The sequence below is a fragment of the Haliaeetus albicilla genome, chromosome 10 (assembly GCF_947461875.1).
Source record: "Haliaeetus albicilla chromosome 10, bHalAlb1.1, whole genome shotgun sequence".
In the NCBI taxonomy this organism is placed as follows: Eukaryota; Metazoa; Chordata; class Aves; order Accipitriformes; family Accipitridae; genus Haliaeetus; species Haliaeetus albicilla.
In genome coordinates, this window is record NC_091492.1 from 36771501 (window position 1) to 36783907 (window position 12407).

General features: G+C 36.5%; 1 protein-coding gene across 12 annotated transcripts in view; it reads left to right on the forward strand.

Moving 5' to 3' along the window:
- Positions 1-12407, forward strand: part of ARVCF (ARVCF delta catenin family member) — a 292495-nt gene that overhangs the window by 56514 nt on the left and 223574 nt on the right. The window lies entirely within an intron of this gene.

A 12407-nucleotide genomic window follows, 5' to 3' on the forward strand; every position in this document is an offset into this window, starting at 1 on the left:
ACATTGCTGTAACTTATGTATGTATTATTACATCATAAAATACTTTAATGTTGCATAGAACAAACTTTTTTTTCATTCAAAGTAAGAATATCGGCACTACTTCTATTCCTTTTAGCTAGAAAAAGGACAGGATGTGAAATATTAGTTTATTTTAAATTACGTTTTTATAGGATAGGTGATAGGAAAACAGAGTTCTGTTTTTACCAAAGTACTTGACTTTTCTAGTGCATAGTGGAAAATAGCTATAAGGTACCTATTTTTTTGTAATAAATGTTCAAAAGTTACCCCAACCTTCAACTTAATAAATAGAATAATCTTTCTGTTATGCATTTTATGTATACAGTTCTACTTTCTGGAAAGAGGAACTTCAGTTACTGAACAGTGAATTAATTTAAAATAAATTGAACATCTTTTTTATTTAATGTACAGAACACACTTGATACAATGTACTATTTTTGGAAAATGTAACTGAAAATATCAATTCCAGTTTCATTTCCAAATAAACTGAGGATTTTAAGGGTAAATAAAACTACTCTGCAAATTGTCTTTCATTGTTGTTGTGTACTATGGACATAATTCCTTAGAAGTTTGTGCACCAGGAAGAGAAAAGTATACAACAGTATTACTAGAATAAAAATGTTGAGTGTGTTTTCCATTTTGGCATGATGGCTGGCAGCCAACATTGAAGTGGAATCATTAAACAGTGCTGACAATGAACAATGTATATCAGTGTTGTACTGACATGGCTTCGTTTTGATTTGTATAGAGGGAGCAGGTGTAAGTGTGATAAGGAGCTCCGATCCTCTGTGTTAGAAACTGTCCACTTATCTGTGTCTTCTGATCCCAGAAAAGTAAATCGGCCACTCCTAACCTGAAAACACACAGAATGATCTGATAGCAAATTTCAATATGGTATTGCTGCAAGTTGCATGGATCTGTGGGTAGTCAGCCACAGGGTAATAATAGCAATGCTGCTTTTCTTCCCAGCAATGCTTTAGCTTGTTGAATAAACTTAATTTACATTTCAGATCTTCTGAATTGATGATCACTTCTGACCAAAAATAAAAATTGTAAATAAGATTAACCTCCTTTACTAGAAATTAAGTATTTAGCCTCTCTTTATTTAAAGAACATTATGTTTGAGTTTTTCTGATATCAGTGGGACACTGATTCTCTGGTCTCAAATTATTATTCTGAAAGTAAACATCTTTGCTCAGATGCAAATGTTTGAATAGCACTAACAAAGATCTTTTGACACCTCTCTCTCTCTTTGGTATTGTAATGATAAAACAGTATACCTAGCAGGTCATACACAGTCAAGTTACTCAGCTGCTTGAGCAGATGGGACAGTTATCTTTTTGAAGTAGAGAGCTGACCTTAAATACCTGGCTGCATTTGTCTTAGAGAAAATAGTTGTTAAGAAGCAGGTAGACAGTACAGGCAGATTGTCAGAAGCACCCAGGGTACCAGTGAGGCGTGTCATATCCATCTGGCAGTCAAAGTTAGGGTTTTTTTCTCCTTAACACTCACAACTAGGATCCTGGAGAGGGTTATACAAGCATAAAATCATTAGAATTCTTCAGTAATGTGTGTGGGTTGTAGATATGGTAAGTTTACTCTCTGTATTCATAAGCCAGTCTGAATTTGATTGTATCCTGGAAGAGTCCCTTAGGTGTCTTCCCGCAGCTCCATTTTTTGTGGTGCACTCATTAAACTGAAGGTGAATTATCTGAGACAGAACCCAGAAACTCTAGTTGTTTTTTTCAAAAGCATTTTCCACTCCCTAGCAGACATGCTGTAGAGCTAGTTGTTCTTTCTTCTGTGTAACTCTGCTTGAAGTTTCCCAATCTGAAGTACAGCTTTATAATGGTTAAAAAATTAAGTTCAATTTGCTTTATTACAGCTGTTGGTTTCCTGCTTTAAGTACTAAAAAGAGAATGAGCTTGGGATACTCATTCTTTTTCTTCAGTTTCAGATACAAATGCCTAAAGCCTTTAAGTACTTATCTTGTGTGTCCATCTTTTTTACTTGATTTACATGCCTCTTGCAAGTCCTACTAAGCATGCATTTATTGAAGAATTATAACTATGACTATATAACTTCGGAAATACAGATATAATGTGCAACTTGGTAAGACAATTTGTTTCCTAGCACACTGTGTATGCCTCTATTCTTTTCATCTTTCCATTTCAATGTTTCATTATATCAGGTGTCTAAAGTAATGCTCTGTACTTACAGTGAGCACACTGCTTACTCTTCCAAAGGATTTCATTGAATTCAAAAGAACTAGTCACAGTAGTAAGCACTGTGCTGAGATTTTCTTTGTACCCATAAACTATGAGATCTACAGCATTGGGTCAACATCTTTATCTTCTCTGTAGGGCATAGCATGTTGCTTTAGCACCATGTATTAAGTAATGGTACTACCTTCTGCCTGCAGAGAAGGTTTTATGCAAGATACCTATGTGTGTTACTTCATCTGCCTTGAAGGCAATACCATTGGAACATAAAAGTAAGGAATCGCATGAATATTAAAATACCAGCTCTTGATATGACAGGTATGATAGCTTATGTACATAGTATGGTACTTACAGAATCTGAAAGACATTTTTAGATGAAAATGAGTTTTGACTTTGTCTACTGCTGACAGATTAAGCCTATTTAAAATGGAGTATTTTTCAGTTTTGTGGCTTTTTTCCAGAATAGTATTAACTCTTAATTTGCCACAGGAGACTAAAATACAGAAGTTTGTTCTGATGCTAAGTTTCGGTGTGAGACTTTGACACATCCCTGCTAAAACCTGTTTACATGATGTTGAGGAAACAGGTCACATCTTGTCATGAATATCACAATGGTATACATTGCTAGAGGCGAGATGCTTTAATTTCACTGGTAGGATGACAGCACTCTGTTGGAAGCTATCCACTTACCCATCCATTTAAGCACAGCTGAGAGCTAGCAATTATGTTTAACTGTGTCAACGTGCAGAAAGATAGTAAGCTTTGATGAAATCACCTCACTAATTCAGAATTCAAAGTTACTTTCTCAAGGTTTGCTAGCTACTTTACTGTAAACTTTCAAGATTACAGATTATATTCCTGTGATTCAAAAGGGAATTCTCTCTTTTTTTTTTTTTTTTCTTTTTGTCAAGATGTGTTAGATTCTTCTCATTTACCTGATGACAGCTATGATACATTAGGTCCTTTTTGTTCTTGACTGCTGAGTGTAAATCTTGCCTGATTGTTTCAGGCAAGTTATGTAGCTATACTCAGGTAAGTGACAGCAGAAGATAGCTAATAATCCTTGCTCCTAGCTTAGTGCTGTATTTATTGACATTTCAAAGCTGTTGACATAAACTGATTTGTAAATTCAGCTGTTAAGATTTATTTGGTCAGTCATTACAGAGGAGAATTACTTTTACGTAGTAATAGTGCATATTCAGTAAATTAATTGAAAATACAAGCTCATACTTCTCTTAAGAAACCTGTAGAGTTACAAAAATCATGCATGAATTCCTTCGTCTAAGCAACTCAAATGAGAAAGCACTATATGCTAGGTATAAACACCTTTTTTGTGTGTTTTTGTATTGTTAAGGAGAGGACTTGATTAAGCCAGATCACACATAGGCTTTTAAAATCTGCGATAGAAGATTTCACATTAGATCTAGACCAAAACCGGCTCTGTTGAGTTTTACTGGACCCTGGAATCATGTTCTTGAATAACTAGTTTCTTAAACTTTCAAATTTTGATGGGTACTGGTCTGAGAGCGGTGGTTTCTGGACAGAATCTTGCAAATTGCTCCTTGTCTGTGAAACCAAGGTAAATGATCTGTGAAACCATTTTAAAATACTTTCAAGAGCATTTTAAATGAAAAGTTTTACGAAGATAGTATTTCATAAGAGATTGGAGAATTTGCAGTTGGTCTTTTGATCTAAACTTTAAGATTACACTATTCATTTTGGTGGAAGAAAAATTTTAGTCTGATTAAAATGAAAAAAATGTTTAACAACATCAACTGATTTATTACAAAGACGCATCTGCTCGGCTAAGAGGGAGGGCCGTATTGAACAGGAAGAGAAGACTATGCCAGGTCCTTGCATACTGTGAGGATAAAAACCATGTAGGAGTTGCTGAAGGTACAACCAATACCTGATGTTAATTTGCTGAGAATTTAATTCTACACAATGTGTCCCTAGAAGAAATATTGTTTAGACATTTGAGTAACTGCTCTGGAGTTACTCAATTTGCCTATTAGCTTGTGGAGGGAAAGTGTGCCTTTTTCCTCTCAGCAGTATGTTTTGAACAAAACAGTTTACACAGTTGGACTCTCAGCAGGGAGAAAGTCAGAGGACTGGCATGTTATTGTAATAATGGCAAGGTCAGCAGCGAGAGCTGCGGTGTAGCACAATTGAAAGATTAATATCATACGAATCTATTTTTAACATGAAGCATAAGATAATCTGTCTTTGGCTGTAGAATGTTAGTAAAGATTGTAATATTATAGGCTCTGGTTATCTGTCAAGTTTCTAACAAGAGGGATCATATTTAACTGATAAACAGATTGAGTTTTGCAGAAAATAGTCTCCTCGTTTAATTGTGAAGATTTCAATCAGACTAAGTACTCTGTATGAAAAATACATTAAAAAAATTAACTGTCCTTGTACTTGGTTGTTTGTGATCTATTTTTAGAAGGAGTGGTCTGAAATTTTTCCTAACTTGTAAAAGTATATCATGTTTAAATGTACCTAGGTATGGACAGCCTGTTGGTTTTGATGGCTGTCGTTAGTATCTTTGTGAACTTATATGCTGGATCTGAAAAGAAGCTACATTTTTACTCATGTAATTGAGATTTTTGTCATAAAACCATTAACTGTAAAGGAAACAGTAAACTCAAAATTACCAGATCCATGGAAACAGTACATTTACTTAGAAAATCTAAACTTTCTTTCAACAGTACTCTTCCAAAGACCTGTTGATTTAATTTTACAGGTTCATAGTTCTTTTTTAACCTCCTATTGATTTGTACTTAGGTGGGGCCAGACTCTCTGGAAGGTTAATCAGTCTTTCAGGAATTCCAGCTTGGTCTTGTTTTTTCTCCCAGCTGAAAGTGTGTCACAACCTCAGACTGCATTTAGACTGAATTAGGCAAACCAGAACTGATTAATGTAGCTATACTCTAAATTGGCAGCTCTTCTAGAATACTGTTTTTGACATATATCCCAACAGAGAAGGGCTAAACAGTGAGATGCAGAGCTTACCGAAAGTGGTTTTGAGGTAGAAATTCATGGCCATTCTTCAGTATTGAAGATTCTCGTGCTTTCGTAAAGACAACTGTTAAGACACTTTAATTAAGTCAATATCAATGTTTCTCTTAACAGATTTTTAGTGCTCCAGGTGTATGTCAAGTTTTCTTTGATGATGAAGCTGGCTCAGGAAGCTAGTTCCTGGCCTCTGTTCCTGTGCCACTGTGACTGTGGCTGTATCACAGGGGCTGCACTAGATTGTTAGACCTATCTATGGTTAGAAAAAAATGAAAAAGACAAAAACTCTTAGTTGACACAGAAAAGGTTTGTGGGGAAGCTCTACTTTGAGAGACATCTGTAAAGGTTAATCAGCCAAGCAGAAAGGAATGACTATCATACACATCTTTATCCTGTGATTGGCTACTGCAGCAGTGATATTCCAGCCACACACCTTCTTGTGAGTATTAAAATAACAAGTGCATGTTGTTTGCACTTTGGTGATGGCAGTTTAAACTATAGCATGATTTAGTAACTACAGTTGGGCTTGTTAAGCATTACACAAGAGATCAATTAATTTGTTTCCTCCCTCCTCATGACTGTGCAGCAATTGGGTCTGTATCTTACACATCTCTGATGCAGTGCAACTGCCTGCTGACCATTCCTTATGTGCTGATGCAGATAACGAGCTAGACCTGTGTCCTGTTGACATACTGTGTCTGATTCATGGAGCGATAAAGAACAGGAGGAGAGACAATGTGAATGTGCTGTAACTGGAGTCACACTAACCTGTGAAGTTCTACTTACCCAGACCTGATCCAGTGCAGTTTCCCTGATGTTTTGGAACTTGACCCCACACAGGCCATAGAAGTGTTTTGACACCTAGAGTAGGATGTCAATTTGTTGTGTTCCTATTCCTGTTTTTCCCAGCCCCCCAAATACCATAAACAAATGAGCTTAATTGAAAGAGAGGTTCTGCTTAGTGTAAGTTTCTGTAGAGCCTTCCTCATGGTCCATGCCTGTCCCCATGAGATAACTAATTTAAAAAAATCAGTTTACAGTTTTGCTAACGTAATTGTCTTTATTTGTTATGTCTCATTGTTTTTAGCTATTGTTAGAGATCAGATAGCATTTGATGCCTTCATTGGAACTTGCACTGGAGAGAAAATAAGTGGTAGGGGTCAGTACAATGTTTGATTTTGTCTTTTGCTTAAACTTGTACTGAATAATACAGAGGATGAGCAGCTTCTGAGTTATTAAACCTGGCTTTGTTATTTTTTTTCAGACTTGTTTTGGTTTACTTGTTTATAATTAACGATTTTCTCCAGCTGATAAATTCAATGCACTTCTAGAAAAAGAGTATGGTTAGAGTTTTCACCTGCTGCTTCTTCCCCTTCCTTTTTTATAAAAACTTCTCCAGTGCTGGGAGACAAGCTTAGCAGTTTATGAAATACTGGGAGCTAATAGACTGTGTGATAGTCTCTTTTCATTTTAATAGTTGATTCTATTCTCTTTCAAACAGTTGATTCTATTTCCTTTTTAATTGTTATGTGTACCAAATATACTGGGGGGGGGAAGAATCTATTTGAGGGGCATCGAGAATATATGTGGTTTTTTCTCATCTGTGTATTAGGGGTATTAAAGTTGATCATGAGTGTGAGTTCTTGCCATTCTTTGTTTTTTGACATTAAAAAAAAACAAATCCCAAAGACTTCCTTGCCCAGATTCCCGCTTGAGGAACTGTATCTGAGAAAAATTTTAAATAATATTTGGAGTGACTGACACAAAATTAGATCAATTGCAATACTGCTGACATTGATTGAGAGGTGTTAAGTGAGGGATGGAAAAAACATATTTGATCAAGCTTAATACTTTTTTACCAATGCTCCTGAGACTCGTATAAATAATTTGTTTCCTATAAAGTAGCTTACAGAAAACTGAAAAGCCAAATCATGACTTGCTGAAGTCCATAGGAGTTCTGGACACAAAGGTCTTTGAAGACCTTTAAAACTATAGCTGTGCGTCCTTAATTCAGCTGAAACATCACTACAGTTTAAGATGCTGAAACTGGCATTTAGTATTATGGATGCATAACTTTGTCTTAAAAATCCCCTTTTCTCATCAACCTGGGAAAACTGAAGTGGGAAGTAAACTTGTAAATGCTTTGAAATGATTTGTGTTTTTAACTGGAAACCCACCCACAGTTTTCCCAAAGCGCAGGTTCGCTGAATCCTAATGGCTCTTTTAAAGAGAAGGGAGCTTCAAAAATTGCCAAAGATACGGTTTGGAATCTGAGTGGGAAATTAAGTTACTTCCTGCGTTCGCTCCGTGCTGATGAAATTAAATCTGTTGTATTTCACGTGTAGTCAAGAACTTTTAAATACAGTGCTAAAGTTTGAAGTTATCCAAAAGCAGATTTGGTTGCAGGGTTTTTCTGCAAAAGCCAAGGACTCACATGAGACTACTTACGTAAGTCTTGGATAATGTGTACCACCTCCAATCCTGAGAAGAAAAAAAAAATCTTTTTAATCATATACCACCTTTTTATCTTTTGATCTCAATGTTACTGTTGCATATAGCAGAAAGTGACTATTAACCTTGATAATAAAATTGACTCTTATTTCTTTGTGCATTATGAAAATAGGACAGTTTTTGCTGACTGTTGCATGAAAATACTCAAATACTGCGGTTATCAGCATTATTCACTTTCAACAAATACCTAATTAAAATCATGGCAAGTCTTTCTTAAAGAGGATTTTGCATCTGTGTTTGTGGACTTCCTGATATTTGGAAATCCTAAATCTGTCCACAGCTCTCACATATGTGCTTCATCATCTTTCCCCAAACCCAATGCTTTGTCAGAGCACCCTGGATTTTCCACATGTGCATTGATATGAGCAGTCTATGCGCGGCAAACAAGCAAACGCTGGTGCTGATGGAAATGTTAGATCTACTATATGTGTGGTTCAAAGTGCATGGCCCCCTACTTCTGTTGGGCAAATTATGTATGGGCCAAGCAATTCCCTGTGAATTTCAGTATATTTGTCTGTTAAAGACGTAACAGAGCCAAGCAAGAAACAGGCCTCTTTTGAGAGTACTGGATTTCTATCAAAAAAGAGACCATGTTCATGGCTGATGCTAGGAGACAAATTATAGCAATAATAGACCCTCAGAAGATAATGGTCCATTACAAACAGTGGGTTTTCTGAACCCTTGCTGTCAGAGAGTTATTCAACATTAAATCAAACCTGTTTGTTTCCACTGGAGTTCTGCAAGGGTTGGGACTACTTGTCTGCTAAGACCAGGTGCTCAGAAGGCTTCTGATAGTTCCACATCTGTAATACCAACAATGGGAACTTTATTGGTACCTTCAGTCCAGATAAATTAATTTTGTAATTAAAAATCAACAGTGACTTTAAAAGGGCCTTTGCCTAATTTATGGTTAGCATTAACCACCAATTTTACTGTGGCAGTACTGCCAATCTGCACTATTAAACGTTTCTTTTAACAGCCAGCTGACCTAATTGCAAAGTACGTATGTGGATTATATTGCAGCAGCGACTGAAGTGTCCCTTCTTTTCTAGCTATCGGGGATTATCCTTCAATATTCTCAGGCCTTATACTGAAGCATAGTGATGTATGCTGCTTTACTAAAAGGAAAACTACACATTGGAATCCAAACTGCTGGGTAATTAAGCCCAGACTCCTACCAGTGGAGTGGAATGGCCTGTTATAATGCTATTTATTTCCAGTATTTGTTTGACTGTTCTCTGCCCTTTTGTTTCCGAAGGGATGAAATAGTCTTCACTACATTATTTTGTATTTCCATGTTATAGGATTGTACCTGGAGTGCCAAGGATTGAGTGAGTCTAAGTTTATATGTAAGATAAATTAAGAACTTAAAAAAAAATTTTTTTTAGATTAAATACTGCTAATCTTGAAATTCAGAGCAATAAGTTGAATTTGTGGAGTGAGCTATGTTGCTTCCATTAAAAGCATGGAAATTTCAGATTTAGATTTCTGGGTGTCATGCTGTAAACATGCTCCATGATATGCTTGTTCTGGACTTCCCTAATGCCCATGTAAATTATTGTTTGTCATGTGTAAATCTGTTACATCACAGCAATTGAACAATAGTTTTGGTACTACTTTAAAGCTGAAGAAAAAGATATTCAGAAAAAAATAATTACTACCCCTTCATTTCCAGTTAGAGAATTTTTATTTTGAGCATGAATTGATGTATGCTCAGCTTTTACCTACAGTCAGATTTAAAGATACAAACAAATGTTCTTTTTCAGATAAACTTCTACTTTGTGTCAGAGAAAATGACAGACATGTCACTCTGAAAACAAGAAATTATTCCCTGTGTTTACCAGAATGGGTACAGCATTCTGTGTAACCTGTGCTCACTTTTATTAATTCTTTTTCTTCTTAAGTTATACTCATAGTATATATAAACTTCTATAAACGTAGATGTACATAAGCATTATCATACTTATAATTCAGGAGAAAGCTATGTCTGCAGAATCAGTATTCTACTCATCTATGAACAGAAGCAGAATAAGCAGAATATGGGAAGAGCCCATCACAAGAAGCCACTGTTTACACTTTAAGAACTTTGTTTAAAAAATAGAATGCTTCTGTTTATTTTAGTTCTCCTAAAATCTGTTCTTTTGCTGTTGAGTTTTTTTGTTAAGCTCAAATTCCGTGTTAGCAGTGACATTTTTGTTGCTAGTTGACTTGTTTATAACTCCTTTTTCTTCTGTGAATAAGGCAACAAATTAAACACTGGCTTGCAGTATTAATACTTTATTGTTAATTGACTTGACTTGGTCCTTTGCAGTGCAAAATTAATGTCTGCGCCTTCTCTTTTTTTGCAGTCTTAATTGTAGCAGAGGGTGGTTTTAAAAAAAAAAAAAATTCCAAACAAACAAACTGGAGCAGCATTATTCCCAGACAGCTACTGGAGAAGGTCTTTCAAGAGTGGGGTTCTGTGAAGCATACTGCAAACCAAGGTGTGCAGGAGAGGGGCTCCTTGGGAAGAGGCAGGATTGCTTTTGTTCTGGTTCATAAAGAACAGCTGCGCTCCAGAGGTGGTTCCTGATGATGTACCGATAGCTTTTCTTCTCCCTATGTATTGTACTTAAATAATTCTGAAGTAGTCGCTCTTCACATTGTAAAAAGAGCGGTTGATATAAGCCAGACTATTTGCAGCAAGGAGGCCCAGCGGTGCAGCTTAGGCCAGTTGTCGTCCATCTAATGATTTAGGATGCAGCCGCTGTTGGTAGCCTTCTTACGGAGCTTCAGCTGCTGCTCTGAAACACCCCTTCCATGGAGGGCAGAGACAAGCTACTTTCTTTTTCTGCTGCAGAAGGGCAATGTCTGAGCAAGTCAGCTTCTCCTGGACTCCAGAATATGGATCAGGTCAATGGCCTGGAAGGTTTCTGGGACCTGCTGGGTTTGATTTTTCTTGGTGTAATGCTTTATGAGGAATATATGACCACACAGTATAACAAAGGTACAACCCAGAAAATATTTTTAGCAGTACTGACATGGAATACGAACTTAAAGAAACATGCAGTTTCTGTAACATGATCATAGATAATGGTTACAAACCAAATTAAGTCTAAATATTTGAGGAAATTAGCCTGCAAGACTGGATGTGAAGGAGTGAACACATACTAAATTGTTCTGATGAACAGAAATTACCTTCTGAAGTAATGTGAACTTGGGATGACTTTTTACTCTTTGTGTGATGAGGGGAAAATGGTTCATTTTTGCTCTTTAACAGATGCTGCCTTTGAATTGTAACAAGAAGGGGGGAAAACAGATAATGATTTCCAGTGAAGTCTAATTTGTTAAAAGGCACAATTAAGCTTTGAGATAAACGATTTAGCTTTTAAAACACTGAGAGTAAAGGAATTAAACTCAATTTTCACCCACTGCCTGTAGGGTAGCTTTTTGACTTCTGTAAAAGGGAGCATTGTGCATTCGAAAAAAAAAATCATTTTTATGGTTGTGTTCTGTCTCTGAAACTACACATGTGCAATGACAGCTATTTTGCATCTATTTTAGGGCAGGTTATCTTATTTGATTCTTCTGAGAAGCTAAGCATGTTGCTATAGCTACTGAGCTTGTGGCTCTGGTGAGGTTTTTTCATCAATTTCTAAATGTAATTGTTAAATAAGGCTGGTATAAGGCCTGTGACATTCTTCTGTTGATTCCACTTGAAGATTTTTTTTTTTTCCTTTGATTTCTTTATTTAATTCTGACAGGTACATGGAAATATGTACATACCGTTTTTATGTAAATATGTAGAGACGACAAATGAAAAAATGAATGTTCAGGTTTTCTAAACCAGTATTTGCTTCAGAAAGCTCCTGTATTCCTCTTGTTCAGCTTGTGGTTGGGTGTGGACTTCTGGTCTCCAGTACATAGTACTACAGTATGAGATGCTGCTGAACGTGACGGCTGTGTGAACCATATACTGAAACTCCGTTCTTGAAAATGATCTTTTCTTTCTGGTGTACTACATCTAAAACAGATGCACTAGATGAACTACTGCTAACAATATATTGCAGATACTAGGTACAGGCTTTTAACACATAAAGAGCCATTTTAAACCAGATTTAGCTTGTCCTGTAATTTGTAAAGGCTGCTACCCATTCTTGAACCTGCCTGCAGCACTTGATGAATTCTTTGTTCCTTACAGTTGTGGTCCAATTGTTATACTGACTTTACTAATATCAGGCAACATTACTGAAAATGTAGTATTGGATTTGTCATGGGTGGGCGTGGCTTTGGGTTTTTTCTTTTTTCATCCAAAGTCCACTAGAGGTCCAAGACCTGTATGATGCTTATGACAGCATTGATGCCTTACAGTGTGTAGTTTTTCAGCCATCCTGGAGTATGGGCATTGGGGAAGTTCATCTGCAGAAGCAAAAGCCTTAGTACAAACCTATTACAATGAGGGCAGGGTAGTGGATATTAAATGTTAATGGCTTTTTGTCAGGCAGCAGTAATAAGGAGTGGAGGGAAAACACCCTGTAAAGTAGCACCATCGCTGGAAAGCAAGGATATAGAAGGATGAGCTGGATTTGCAAGGATATTTAGCAATTGAAAGATACAGGTAGGTATCCAGTGAGATTTTTCAAGCCACTAGTGTAA